This window comes from Aegilops tauschii, chromosome 7 (genome assembly GCF_002575655.3).
Source record: "Aegilops tauschii subsp. strangulata cultivar AL8/78 chromosome 7, Aet v6.0, whole genome shotgun sequence".
Lineage (NCBI taxonomy): Eukaryota > Viridiplantae > Streptophyta > Magnoliopsida > Poales > Poaceae > Aegilops > Aegilops tauschii.
This window is the reverse complement of record NC_053041.3, coordinates 286,602,524-286,618,195: the sequence shown is the minus strand read 5'-3', so window position 1 is coordinate 286,618,195 and position 15,672 is coordinate 286,602,524.

Sequence of the window (15,672 nt, the reverse complement as noted above, 5' to 3'; positions counted from 1 at the left end):
GCGATAAACCTGGACTAGAGACTCGAGTGTTTAGGTAGGCTGTGGCCGACACCCACGTTGGGCTTCCGCTTGAAGGTTGCCGAGTACACGTCGTGTAGCGACGATAAGTGGTGAGAGCGTGTGTGACGAAGTACACCCCTGCAGGGTATGAAACTATTCGAATAGCCGCGTCCGCGGTAAAGGACTACTTGGTCGCTTATGCAGTTCATAGACAAGTAAATGGATACTACTAAAAGCCTCAAGATAAGTGTGAGTACCGCGGATGGCCCTCTCGTTGGATGACGAGGGAGGATCCACGGTGGAGTATTGAGTTGGTGATTAGTGGACTCGTGTGCGAAAACTATTTCACAAGTGGTGTATCGTAGGATAGCTTAGCCAAGAGTCAAAGCTGGCTTGCTGCAATAACCCCACTACCTTCTTGAGAATGAACATGTATAGTAGGATCTGTTGTAAGACTTGCTGAGTACCTTTGTACTCATGTTGTTTTAATTACTGTTTTCAGACGACAACACCGCCCCTTCTGACGGGTTCTACGTAGAACTCGACGACGACGAGTGACTTGCCACCCAGGTGGTGATCTAGGCTTGTGAAGGGCCTATGTAGATAGACAGGCTTCGTCAAGCCTTCTTTCTTCTAGTGTCTGTACCCAGACAGTTTGCTTCCGCATGTGCTTGTATGATTGTATGACTTGAGTGTTGGGTCATGCGACCCCTATCTGTATGAGCAAGTTATGTAAGGCTCTCCGGAGCCCCTTAAATAAAGTACTTGAGTTGTAGAGTTTTGTTGTGATGCCATGTTGTATTCGCGCATATCGAGCATATTGTGTGTATGTCTGAAATGCTTGGTATGTGTGGGATCCGACAATCTAGTTGTCTATCTTTAGCAGCCTCTCTTATGGGGAAATGTAGTCTGGTGCCTCCTTGAGCCATAGTAGTCCGCTACAGCCCGGTTCACCGGAGTCCTGCTAGCCCAGCACTACTGCTCTGGACACTTGACTGGCCGGCATGTGAGTCATATCGTTCCTGTGTCTGTCCCTTCGGGGAAATGTCACACGGTGACATCCGGAGTCCTGCCTAGCCTGCTACAGCCCGGGTTCCCGGAGTCCTGTTAGCCCAGTGCTACAGCCCGGATTCACACGCTGCTGACCGACATGTTCGATGTTGATTCATGTATGCCTGTCCCCATACGTTAGTGCCGCTTTGGGTTCACGACTAGCCATGTCGGCCCGGGTTCTCTGTCATATGGATGCTAGCGACATTGTCATATACGTGAGCCAAAAGGCGCAAACGGTCCCGGGCCATGGTAAGGCGACACCCGTGGGAGTACCGTGCGTGAGGCCGCAATGTGATATGAGGTGTTACAGGCTAGATCGGTGTGACTTGGAATCGGGGTCCTGACAGCGTTGGCATCAGAGCCGGACTGCCTGTAGGTGCGATAAGCCAAACTGGTCGATGTCGAGTCTAGAAATGCTTTAGTTATATGTAGGGGAATTGATTGTGGGAGGGAACGTAAGGTGCTTTTACTCCTTTACCTCATGCCCTCTGATCTGAGTCATTCTCTTCTCATTCTACGTGGGTTAAGGACTAGGCTCTCTCCTCTCTATCAGGTTCACGTGTTACTAATCCGTAGTAACTTATAGGATTGTTGGTTCCATGCTTCGGTTCAGTTTCTACTACCCTAGTATGTTGTCGGTTGAACCAGAACCTTGACATGATGTTGTTGAGTGGTATTGCAAAACTGTTGCGAATGTCTCAAATCCTTTTTCGAGCATTTACAGCCGTTATGCTGTCCGAATTCTCCTAGTAATACTAATGCCTTGCATCATTTCGTGCTTTCAGATGGCCACCCGTTCCCAGAACCAAGTGGTTCGTCTGACCCGGTGCATCGGCGTACCTGGTCCCACGGCCATGTTGGTCCGAGTGATGGTTGAGACAGGCTATTGTTGGTATCCCGAGTATACCGTCGAGGAGCAGTTCCGAGACTTTAATCAAAGTCAATATCTTTGCACCGTCAGGATTTATCCATCCTATCCCGGAGCCACTGAACCCCTCCATTGCTCTTATGGACTTGGGGTTACTATCGAGATGTCTGTGCAGGACGCAGCTTACTCAATGATGACTATCATGCGAGCCAAAACTGCTTTGCTTCAGAACACCGACTACCGCTACATGCCAGCAGCACTCCCTGGGGCACAGGGGTACTATCAGGCTACTTACTGTGATTCTACCCATGAGGACTCACTACTCCGCACCACCACTGAGATGCTTGAGGACAAGGACCGTGAGAATCGTGCCTTGCGAATGGAGCTCTTTAATGCTCGTGCTGATCACTGGGCCACACTGACACGGTTTGCACCTGCCGTGCAAGCTGGGTTCATGGACATGAGGGACTTATACCCCGTGCGATCTGGTCTGCCAGAATGTATGGAATGGTGTGATGTAGGAGGCATCACCCCTCCTCGTGGACCTCGTCTGCCACCGTTTGTTGGACCAAGGCCACACCCGAGTCCCTATGGACCGCAAGCTCCACAGGACCGACTGTTTCCGGATGATCATGTTCAGCTTCCAGGACATGGTGGTGACTTCTATGAGGATTACTACGGAGACGTCTGAGTTGGCAGTAGATCTACTAGTATTGTAACAGTTGTAATCTCCACAGTCCTGCGTGTCTTGTGGAATACAACTTGGTGTGTATCACGTTCCGGAGGTGTAGAAAAATAATGTATAGGAGCTTGGAATGCCTCTGATGAGATGTATCGTCTTTCATCGTAGTTGTACCTTAGCCTGGGCTTGTACTAAACTATGTATGGCGTGTATGACCGTTGGTATATGTATGTTGCTATGTTACCATGTCATACTGATGGTCATCCCTGCATTCCGCGTTATCCATTACATTCCGCTTTTCCCTATCAAGATTCAGCCATCCTCGTCTAAATCGTTGCCTTGTTTCTCCTAGGATGGTTAACACCCGCAACAACCCTGCTGTCCAGGCGCAGGGTGCAGCCAATGCAGCCAGGGCGGAGGATCTGCCCCAACCGCCTTCACTGGCCGAAGTTATGCTGGAGGCAGAAAGAAACAAGCGTGAGACTAACCGCTTGCTAGAGCGAATTGACCAGAATACTGCACGTCACCAGAGGAACGACCTTGGGTCCCTCAATGACTTTATCAAGTTGTACCCACCGAAGTTCAATCATTCCGTCGAGCCCCTTGATGCGGATGACTGGCTTCGCAGCATCACCCATAAGCTACGTTCTGCCAACGTAGCCGAAGCTGATAAGGTTACCTACGCTGCCTATCACCTCGAAGGCCCTGCTAGCCTTTGGTGGGAGAACTTTGAGGCTATGCGCCCAGCTGGCCAAATCACTACTTGGGCTGAATTCAGTGAGGCTTTCCGTGAGCATCACATCCCGGAGGGTCTCATAGATCGCAAGCGCGAAGAATTCTGCAACTTCACCCAAGGCAGACTGACCGTGGATGCATACAGCCGTGAGTTTGGAAATCTAGCACGCTATGCTCCTGAAGAGGTATCCACCGACGCCAAGAAGCAGGCAAGGTTCCGCAAGGGACTTAGCCCCGAGCTTCGCCGTGATCTCCGTCTGCATGAGTGTACCTCTTTCCAAAAGTTGGTCAATAAGGCCATCAGTGCCGAGACAGGACGAACTGACTATGACGCTACACGCAAGCACTCTCGTGACTTTGGTTCCTCATCTGGCTCCGGATCCCAGAAGCGCCGGGTCTGGATTCCAAATACTGCTCTACCACCCAGGTTCACTCCGAGGCCATCCTTCGAGGCGCCTCGCCCCAACCAGCAGCATGCACCACCCAAAGTCTATGGTGGCCCCACTGCTAATGCTGCTCCATGCCCCAATATTGTGACATGCTTCAAGTGTGGAGAAACGGGTCACTATCAGCGCGAGTGCCCCCGAAACAACCTCAATCAACCTGGACAGTCCGTTGGCCGTGGTATGCCAGCAGGAAAGACTTACCACGCCAAGCCAGCCACCACAGCACGTGGCCATGTCAACTATGTTTCAGCTAAAGAAACTCACGAGGATCCCAACGTCGTCCTTGGTACGCTCCTTGTTAATTGCCATCCGGCAACTGTTCTTTTCGATACTGGAGCATCTCATTCATTTATCTCTGAGAGCTATGCTCGATTACACAACACCACATTCTGCGACATGCCCACTTCCATGGTAATCCAAACCCCTGGTTCTAAGTGGCAAACCTCTAAGATAAGCCATGGCAATGAAATTCTTGCTGACAGATTGGTCTTCCTTGCGTCACTAATAGCTCTCAAGTCCTCGGACATAAACATCATCTTGGGTATGGACTGGATGTCAGCTCATTATGCTAAGATTGATTGCTCCACTAGAACTGTTCAACTCACCCATCCGTCGGGCAAGACAGTCAATGTTTTGACCCGAGTGTCTAAACGTCAGCTCTACTCATTAAATGCCAACCCTCTTCCAGACCTCGAAGATGTGCCGGTAGTCTGTGACTTCCCGGATGTCTTCCCTGAAGAACTGCCAGGTATTCCACCTGACAGAGATGTTGAGTTCGTGATAGACCTCGTTCCAGGAACCGTCCCAATCTCTAGAAGACCCTATAAGATGGCACCCCTAGAGCTAGCCGAGCTTAAGAAACAACTCGATGAGTCCTTGAAAAAGGGTTTCATCCGTCCTAGTTCTTCTCCGTGGGCTTGCCCCGTCCTCTTCGTCAAGAAGAAGGATGGTACGGATCGGATGGTTGTAGATTACCGACCCGTCAACCTAGTCACAATCAAGAACAAGTATCCGCTTCCTAGGATCAACGACCTGTATGATCAGCTCGCTGGATCCTCAGTCTTCTCTAAGATGGATTTGAGGTTGGGCTACCATCAAATCAAAATCAAGAACGGGGACATTCCTAAAACGGCCTTTGTTACTCGTTATGGCCAATACGAGTATACAGTCATGTCCTTCGGGTTAACCAATGCTCCAGCCACTTTCTCTCGGTTAATGAACTCAATCTTCATGGAGTATTTGGATAAATTCGTCGTAGTATACCTCGATGATATACTCATCTACTCGAAGAACGAGGCAGAACATGCCGAGCATCTAAGGATAGTACTAACGAAACTTCGAGAGCATCGCCTTTATGCTAAATTCTCCAAGTGTGAATTCTGGTTGCCAGAAGTAACCTACCTAGGCCACGTGATCTCTGGTAAAGGTATTGCTGTCAATCCCGAGCGAGTTCAAGCCATCCTTGACTGGACTCCCCCTGAAACGGTTAAACAAGTTCGGAGTTTCCTTGGCTTAGCGAGCTACTGCCGTCGCTTCGTCGAGAATTTCTCCAAGGTTGCTAAACCTCTAACCGAACTCCTCAAGAAAGATAAGAAGTTCGAGTGGACCCCACAGTGCGAGTTCAGCTTTCAGGAACTGAAAAGACGCCTGACGTCTGCCCCCGTACTCGTACCACCAGATTTTTCTAAAGACTTTGTTATTTATTGCGACGCCTCGCGACAAGGACTAGGTTGCATACTCATGCAAGACCGTCATGTGATTGCCTACGCTTCCCGACAGTTGCGTCCACATGAGGATAATTATCCCACACATGATCTAGAGCTTGCAGCCGTAGTCCATGCACTCAAAACATGGCGACATTACCTTCTCGGTAACCGTTGCGAGATTTTCACCGACCATTAGAGTCTGAAATACATTTTCACCCAACCGGATTTGAATCTCAGGCAAAGACGTTGGGTCGAGTTGATCTCAGACTACGACTTAGAAATAACTTACACCCCGGGCAAAGCCAACGTCATGGCTGATGCGCTAAGCCGTAAATCCTATTGTAACAACTTGATGTTACAACAAAGCCAACCACTTCTCCACGAGGAATTCTGTAAGCTTAACCTTCACCTTGTTCCTCAAGGATTTCTATCTACCCTGGTGGCGAAACCTACCCTTACGGATCAGATCATCCAAGCTCAGAAGGTAGATCCGGGAATCTCCCGTATTAAGAGAAACATCAAGAAAGGAGTTGCGGATTGTTTCTCCGTTGATGACCAAGGTGTTGTGTTCTTTGGAGACCGCCTAGTGGTTCCCAAGGTACGCAACCTGAGGCGATTGATCCTTAAGGAAGCTCATGAATCTCCTCTCACCATTCATCCCGGTAGTACTAAAATGTATCAGGACCTACGCCAGAGGTTTTGGTGGACTAGGATGAAGAGAGAAATTGCTCAATACATTGCTAATTGCGACGTCTGCCGACGTGTTAAAGCAGAGCATCAGCGACCTGCTGGCACCCTTCAGCCTCTAGCTATTCCTGAATGGAAATGGGATAAAATCGGTATGGATTTCATTACCGGGTTTCCCAGGACCAAGAGAGGGAATAATGCTATCTTCGTTGTTGTCGATCGTCTTTCCAAAGTAGCCCACTTCCTACCTGTTCGTGAGAGTATAACCGCTAGCCAGCTAGCAGACTTGTACATCTCCCGAATAGTGTCTCTGCATGGTGTTCCATTGGAAATTAACTCAGACCGCGGAAGTCTCTTCACCTCTCGATTTTGGGAAAGCTTCCAAAATGCAATGGGAACTCGTCTCTCTTTTAGCACCGCCTTTCACCCTCAATCAAGTGGTCAGGTAGAACGAGTTAATCAAATTCTGGAGGATATGCTCCGAGCTTCTGTCATCTCCTTCGGCATGGATTGGGAGAAATGCCTTCCATTCGCCGAGTTCGCTTATAACAATAGTTACCAAGCTAGCTTGGGCAAAGCCCCTTTCGAGGTTCTCTATGGACGAAAATGTCGAACGCCTCTTAACTGGTCAGAAACCGGGGAAAGACAACTCTTTGGCCCGGATATGATTCAGGAAGCAGAAGAGCAGGTTCGCATTATTCGTGAGAAATTGAAAACAGCCCAATCTCGCCAAAAGAGCCATTATGATCGCAAACATAAGGCTATGACTTTTGAGGTTGACGAGAAGGCTTACCTTCGGGTGACTCCTTTAAAGGGAACCCATCGATTCGGTATCAAAGGCAAATTGGCTCCTCGTTACATTGGACCCTTTCGCATTCTCGCCAAGCGAGGAGAAGTTGCCTACCAATTGGAACTACCTCCGCATCTTTCCAAGGTTCATGACGTCTTCCACGTCTCCCAACTCAGGCGTTGCTTCTCGGATCCTATCCGTGGAGTGGACCACGAAACGCTTGATCTCCAAGATAATCTCACATATCGGGAGTATCCCGTTCGAATCCTTGATCAAGCCGAGCGTACCACTCGACGCCGAAACATCAAGTTTCTCAAAGTTCAATGGTCACACCATTCCGAGAAAGAAGCTACTTGGGAAAGGGAGGATCGTCTTCGACTTGAGTACCCCACCTTCTTCCCAACGGAACCTAAATCTCGGGACGAGATTCTTTTGAGTGGGGGTGAGTTGTCACATCCTAGTTAGTTCATGCATTAGAGTGTTGCATCATGGCTACATTTCACAGAAACCTGAAATGGGGAATGCCAGAAACCCCCAGCACCCCCCCCGGAACAACTAGGGTTTACTAAATTTTTTCCAATGAACCTGAAATGCCCTCCATAAATGTTCTCCACCTTTGGTCTTGGTTAAAACCTCTGCCAAAAATGGTTTCATATTTTTGGAGGCCATCTTGGATTTTTGCACAAGCCATAAGTATTTGCAATTGGGCATTTTAAATGCTATAAATATTTTCAAATGCCCAAATAACCTTGGAAGTATTTTTAGGCTGTTGGGAATAATCTCAAAGGTGCCTTAGAATATTTTCAGGATTTTTCCAAATGAAATAGTATTTTTACTATTTCAAAACACAGTACAGAAATAAATAAAAAGAGAAAAGAGAACAGAAGGCAGAAAACTTACCTGGCAGCCCACCTGGCGGCTCAGCACTGTGCTGGCCCGCGCCAGCGAGCTGCTTGCTCTCGCCAGAGCAGGCAGACAGCTGACGCCGGCGAGCGTGAGCTCGCCACGGCGCCAGCAGCTTGCCGCCCTCGCCGCGGACGAGCTGGACGACCTTCCTCGACGCGCCCCGAGCCCCTGGACATCGTCACTCTCCCCCATCGCCTCTCCCTCGCCTTTTCCCCACCATGGCCGACGCCGCCGCAGACACCTCACCGGAGTAACCGTGGCCACCGTCGACCTCGCGCCATTCCACTGTGTCCTACAGCTCTGCCGTCGCCCACTCCTTCGAGCAAGCCGAGCCCCGAGCGCTCGTTTGCCCCGAAGCTCCGCCACCAACCTCGCCTTCGCCGCTCCCCGTCGGAGATCCCCTCCGCCGTCGCCACTGCTACAGCTCGTCTCCGACCCCGCCGCCTGCTCCGTCGCAACCGCCGTGAGCATGGCCACCTTCCCATCCTCCCCTCTCTCTCTCTCGAGCTCTGTAGCCACCGCACGAAGCTCACCCGAACGCGCCGCCGTACGAGCTCGTCGCCGACGAGGCTCCGGCCATCCAACGGCCGCACCACCGTAGCCATTAGCTTCACCGCAACGCCAGGAACCCGTAGCGCCATCGCATGTCCCTCGCCGCGCTCTCTAGCTATGGTTCCGACTACGCCCGTACCCCGGCAGCCGCACGGCTCGTCGCCGGCGTCGATTCCGGCGACCCCGAGCTCCACTATCACCACCAGTCGACGCGGCTCGCCCCCAGCTACACGTAGGTACTCTCCGCCGTCCTTTTGGTCGCCGGAGAGGGATCCCGCACTCCACCGCCATGTCTGGACGTCGCCGGCGGCTAAACGCCGGCGAGTCAACGTGGTTTGACCACGGTTTAACCCCCCAGGGTCACTGACGAGTGGGGCCCGCCTGCTAACTAATCTGAGTTAGAGTTAAAACTAATCCTAATTAACTAATTACCTAACAGTGACACTGACACAGGGGACCCACACGTCAGGATTGACCTGGACGACCCCGTTGACCTGCTGACGTCACACTGACGTCAGGCTGACGCAGTAAAGCTTTTACTGGAATTATTCTTATATTGGAAATTCCAGAAATTATCACAAACTTCAAAAAATCATAGAAAATAATCTATAGCTCAGAATGAAAAGATTTATATATGAAAAATGATCAGAAAAATCCATTCTATCCATCTGTACTGGTTTCATGCATGATTAAGCAAGTTAACCTACTGTTTTATACAGAACAAGATAAGGCATTATTATGGGCCATTTATGAACTTGGAATTTGAATCTTTGATTCAAATTAGTCCAAACCCATCTGGTCTTAGTTGCATTAACCCAACACATCCATCTTGCCATGTCTCATGCATGCATCATATTGTTGCACTTGCTTGGTGTTGATTGTGCTTCGGTATGCTCATCGTGGTAGGTCCTGCCTCCGAGGATAGTCACGAGTATCCAACTGAAGGGCAGTATCCCACCACCACTCCGTCAGGCAAGCAACCCATTGATCATTTCGATACAAACCCATCTTCTCGCTTCTGCTCTCGTTTACTGCATTAAGACAACGCGTTTCAAACTGCTGTGTGTTGCGGTAGTTGAACCCATTTTCCTCTGCATGACCTGTCATTGCCACAGTAACTAGATGAAACCCACTAGCATGTGTAGGAGTTGATTGAGCCTTGTTGTGTTCCTACAATGCTATGCTTGCTATGCTTAGAGTTGTGTCAGGTCTGGCTCATCAGGGTGATGAACTAGAGTGAAAGTGTGTGTGTCGGTAAAGAGAGTAAAGTGTTGAATACGATTTGGTAAAGGTATCGATGGGAGGCCATGTAGGAGTACATGGTGGGTTGTTTCATTGAGACCGTCCCTAAGAACTGAGATCTGTATGCGTGATTTAAGATTCAGCTACTACCACACATTGGGCCCGAAACCAATGGACCCCCTCGGCTTCTTATTCACCCTTGTCCTCTGTCCAGGAGTTGCACGTAGTTTCTGGTGTTTGTAGTAAGCTGGAGGCCGTGGACAGCGCTGACCAAGGGGTGGGCTGTGATGCGGTAGGCTCGTGGAACGGTGTACCGAGTCGCCCGTTTGGTGTCCGGGAACCCTGCACACATCGTTCGGGGCCGTATGTGGAAACCTCGGCCGGACTCCCTGCTGATGGAACCTGAATAGGCGATAAACCTGGACTAGAGACTCGAGTGTTTAGGTAGGCTGTGGCCGACACCCACGTTGGGCTTCCGCTTGAAGGTTGCCGAGTACACGTCGTGTAGCGACGATAAGTGGTGAGAGCGTGTGTGACGAAGTACACCCCTGCAGGGTATGAAACTATTCGAATAGCCGCGTCCGCGGTAAAGGACTACTTGGTCGCTTATGCAGTTCATAGACAAGTAAATGGATACTACTAAAAGCCTCAAGATAAGTGTGAGTACCGCGGATGGCCCTCTCGTTGGATGACGAGGGAGGATCCACGGTGGAGTATTGAGTTGGTGATTAGTGGACTCGTGTGCGAAAACTATTTCACAAGTGGTGTATCGTAGGATAGCTTAGCCAAGAGTCAAAGCTGGCTTGCTGCAATAACCCCACTACCTTCTTGAGAATGAACATGTATAGTAGGATCTGTTGTAAGACTTGCTGAGTACCTTTGTACTCATGTTGTTTTAATTACTGTTTTCAGACGACAACACCGCCCCTTCTGACGGGTTCTACGTAGAACTCGACGACGACGAGTGACTTGCCACCCAGGTGGTGATCTAGGCTTGTGAAGGGCCTATGTAGATAGACAGGCTTCGTCAAGCCTTCTTTCTTCTAGTGTCTGTACCCAGACAGTTTGCTTCCGCATGTGCTTGTATGATTGTATGACTTGAGTGTTGGGTCATGCGACCCCTATCTGTATGAACAAGTTATGTAAGGCTCTCCGGAGCCCCTTAAATAAAGTACTTGAGTTGTAGAGTTTTGTTGTGATGCCATGTTGTATTCGCGCATATCGAGCATATTGTGTGTATGTCTGAAATGCTTGGTATGTGTGGGATCCGACAATCTAGTTGTCTATCTTTAGCAGCCTCTCTTATGGGGAAATGTAGTCTGGTGCCTCCTTGAGCCATAGTAGTCCGCTACAGCCCGGTTCACCGGAGTCCTGCTAGCCCAGCACTACTGCTCTGGACACTTGACTGGCCGGCATGTGAGTCATATCGTTCCTGTGTCTGTCCCTTCGGGGAAATGTCACACGGTGACATCCGGAGTCCTGCCTAGCCTGCTACAGCCCGGGTTCCCGGAGTCCTGTTAGCCCAGTGCTACAGCCCGGATTCACACGCTGCTGACCGACATGTTCGATGTTGATTCATGTATGCCTGTCCCCATACGTTAGTGCCGCTTTGGGTTCACGACTAGCCATGTCGGCCCGGGTTCTCTGTCATATGGATGCTCGCGACATTGTCATATACGTGAGCCAAAAGGCGCAAACGGTCCCGGGCCATGGTAAGGCGACACCCGTGGGAGTACCGTGCGTGAGGCCGCAATGTGATATGAGGTGTTACAGGCTAGATCGGTGTGACTTGGAATCGGGGTCCTGACAGCGTTGGCATCAGAGCCGGACTGCCTGTAGGTGCGATAAGCCAAACTGGTCGATGTCGAGTCTAGAAATGCTTTAGTTATATGTAGGGGAATTGATTGTGGGAGGGAACGTAAGGTGCTTTTACTCCTTTACCTCATGCCCTCTGATCTGAGTCATTCTCTTCTCATTCTACGTGGGTTAAGGACTAGGCTCTCTCCTCTCTATCAGGTTCACGTGTTACTAATCCGTAGTAACTTATAGGATTGTTGGTTCCATGCTTCGGTTCAGTTTCTACTACCCTAGTATGTTGTCGGTTGAACCAGAACCTTGACATGATGTTGTTGAGTGGTATTGCAAAACTGTTGCGAATGTCTCAAATCCTTTTTCGAGCATTTACAGCCGTTATGCTATCCGAATTCTCCTAGTAATACTAATGCCTTGCATCATTTCGTGCTTTCAGATGGCCACCCGTTCCCAGAACCAAGTGGTTCGTCTGACCCGGTGCATCGGCGTACCTGGTCCCACGGCCATGTTGGTCCGAGTGATGGTTGAGACAGGCTATCGTTGGTATCCCGAGTATACCGTCGAGGAGCAGTTCCGAGACTTTAATCAAAGTCAATATCTTTGCACCGTCAGGATTTATCCATCCTATCCCGGAGCCACTGAACCCCTCCATTGCTCTTATGGACTTGGGGTTACTATCGAGATGTCTGTGCAGGACGCAGCTTACTCAATGATGACTATCATGCGAGCCAAAACTGCTTTGCTTCAGAACACCGACTACCGCTACATGCCAGCAGCACTCCCTGGGGCACAGGGGTACTATCAGGCTACTTACTGTGATTCTACCCATGAGGACTCACTACTCCGCACCACCACTGAGATGCTTGAGGACAAGGACCGTGAGAATCGTGCCTTGCGAATGGAGCTCTTTAATGCTCGTGCTGATCACTGGGCCACACTGACACGGTTTGCACCTGCCGTGCAAGCTGGGTTCATGGACATGAGGGACTTATACCCCGTGCGATCTGGTCTGCCAGAATGTATGGAATGGTGTGATGTAGGAGGCATCACCCCTCCTCGTGGACCTCGTCTGCCACCGTTTGTTGGACCAAGGCCACACCCGAGTCCCTATGGACCGCAAGCTCCACAGGACCGACTGTTTCCGGATGATCATGTTCAGCTTCCAGGACATGGTGGTGACTTCTATGAGGATTACTACGGAGACGTCTGAGTTGGCAGTAGATCTACTAGTATTGTAACAGTTGTAATCTCCACAGTCCTGCGTGTCTTGTGGAATACAACTTGGTGTGTATCACGTTCCGGAGGTGTAGAAAAATAATGTATAGGAGCTTGGAATGCCTCTGATGAGATGTATCGTCTTTCATCGTAGTTGTACCTTAGCCTGGGCTTGTACTAAACTATGTATGGCGTGTATGACCGTTGGTATATGTATGTTGCTATGTTACCATGTCATACTGATGGTCATCCCTGCATTCCGCGTTATCCATTACATTCCGCTTTTCCCTATCAAGATTCAGCCATCCTCGTCTAAATCGTTGCCTTGTTTCTCCTAGGATGGTTAACACCCGCAACAACCCTGCTGTCCAGGCGCAGGGTGAAGCCAATGCAGCCAGGGCGGAGGATCTGCCCCAACCGCCTTCACTGGCCGAAGTTATGCTGGAGGCAGAAAGAAACAAGCGTGAGACTAACCGCTTGCTAGAGCGAATTAAGCAGAATACTGCACGTCACCAGAGGAACGACCTGGTGTCCCTCAATGACTTTATCAAGTTGTACCCACCGAAGTTCAATCATTCCGTCGAGCCCCTTGATGCGGATGACTGGCTTCGCAGCATCACCCATAAGCTACGTTCTGCCAACGTAGCCGAAGCTGATAAGGTTACCTACGCTGCCTATCACCTCGAAGGCCCTGCTAGCCTTCGGTGGGAGAACTTTGAGGCTATGCGCCCAGCTGGCCAAATCACTACTTGGGCTGAATTCAGTGAGGCTTTCCGTGAGCATCACATCCCAGAGGGTCTCATAGATCGCAAGCGCGAAGAATTCTGCAACTTCACCCAAGGCAGACTGACCGTGGATGCATACAGCCGTGAGTTTGGAAATCTAGCACGCTATGCTCCTGAAGAGGTATCCACCGACGCCAAGAAGCAGGCAAGGTTCCGCAAGGGACTTAGCCCCGAGCTTCGCCGTGATCTCCGTCTGCATGAGTGTACCTCTTTCCAAAAGTTGGTCAATAAGGCCATCAGTGCCGAGACATGACGAACTGACTATGACGCTACACGCAAGCACTCTCGTGACTTTGGTTCCTCATCTGGCTCCGGATCCCAGAAGCGCCGGGTCTGGATTCCAAATACTGCTCTACCACCCAGGTTCACTCTGAGGCCATCCTTCGAGGCGCCTCGCCCCAACCAGCAGCATGCACCGCCCAAAGTCTATGGTGGCCCCACTACTAATGCTGCTCCACGCCCCAATATTGTGACATGCTTCAAGTGTGGAGAAACGGGTCACTATCAGCGCGAGTGCCCCCGAAACAACCTCAATCAACCTGGATAGTCCGTTGGCCGTGGTAAGCCAGCAGGAAAGACTTACCACGCCAAGCCAGCCACCACAGCACGTGGCCATGTCAACTATGTTTCAGCTGAAGAAACTCATGAGGATCCCAACGTCGTCCTTGGTACGCTCCTTGTTAATTGCCATCCGGCAACTGTTCTTTTTGATACTGGAGCATCTCATTCATTTATCTCTGAGAGCTATGCTCGATTACACAACACCACATTCTGCGACATGCCCACTTCCATGGTAATCCAAACCCCTGGTTCTAAGTGGCAAACCTCTAAGATAAGCCATGGCAATGAAATTCTTGCTGACAGATTGGTCTTCCTTGCGTCACTAATAGCTCTCAAGTCCTCGGACATAAACATCATCTTGGGTATGGACTGGATGTCAGCTCATTATGCTAAGATTGATTGCTCCACTAGAACTGTTCAACTCACCCATCCGTCGGGCAAGACAGTCAATGTTTTGACCCGAGTGTCTAAACGTCAGCTCTACTCATTAAATGCCAACCCTCTTCCAGACCTCGAAGATGTGCCGGTAGTCTGTGACTTCCCGGATGTCTTCCCTGAAGAACTGCCAGGTATTCCACCTGACAGAGATGTTGAGTTCGTGATAGACCTCGTTCCAGGAACCGTCCCAATCTCTAGAAGACCCTATAAGATGGCACCCCTAGAGCTAGCCGAGCTTAAGAAACAACTCGATGAGTCCTTGAAAAAGGGTTTCATCCGTCCTAGTTCTTCTCCGTGGGCTTGCCCCGTCCTCTTCGTCAAGAAGAAGGATGGTACGGATCGGATGGTTGTAGATTACCGACCCGTCAACCTAGTCACAATCAAGAACAAGTATCCGCTTCCTAGGATCAACGACCTGTATGATCAGCTCGCTGGATCCTCAGTCTTCTCTAAGATGGATTTGAGGTTGGGCTACCATCAAATCAAAATCAAGAACGGGGACATTCCTAAAACGGCCTTTGTTACTCGTTATGGCCAATACGAGTATACAGTCATGTCCTTCGGGTTAACCAATGCTCCAGCCACTTTCTCTCGGTTAATGAACTCAATCTTCATGGAGTATTTGGATAAATTCGTCGTAGTATACCTCGATGATATACTCATCTACTCCAAGAACGAGGCAGAACATGCCGAGCATCTAAGGCTAGTACTAACGAAACTTCGAGAGCATCGCCTTTATGCTAAATTCTCCAAGTGTGAATTCTGGTTGCCAGAAGTAACCTACCTAGGCCACGTGATCTCTGGTAAAGGTATTGCTGTCAATCCCGAGCGAGTTCAAGCCATCCTTGACTGGACTCCCCCTGAAACGGTTAAACAAGTTCGGAGTTTCCTTGGCTTAGCGAGCTACTGCCGTCGCTTCGTCGAGAATTTCTCCAAGGTTGCTAAACCTCTAACCGAACTCCTCAAGAAAGATAAGAAGTTCGAGTGGACCCCACAGTGCGAGTTCAGCTTTCAGGAACTGAAAAGACGCCTGACGTCTGCCCCCGTACTCGTACCACCAGATTTTTCTAAAGACTTTGTTATTTATTGCGACGCCTCGCGACAAGGACTAGGTTGCATACTCATGCAAGACCGTCATGTGATTGCCTACGCTTCCCGACAGTTGCGTCCACATGAGGATAATTATCCCACACA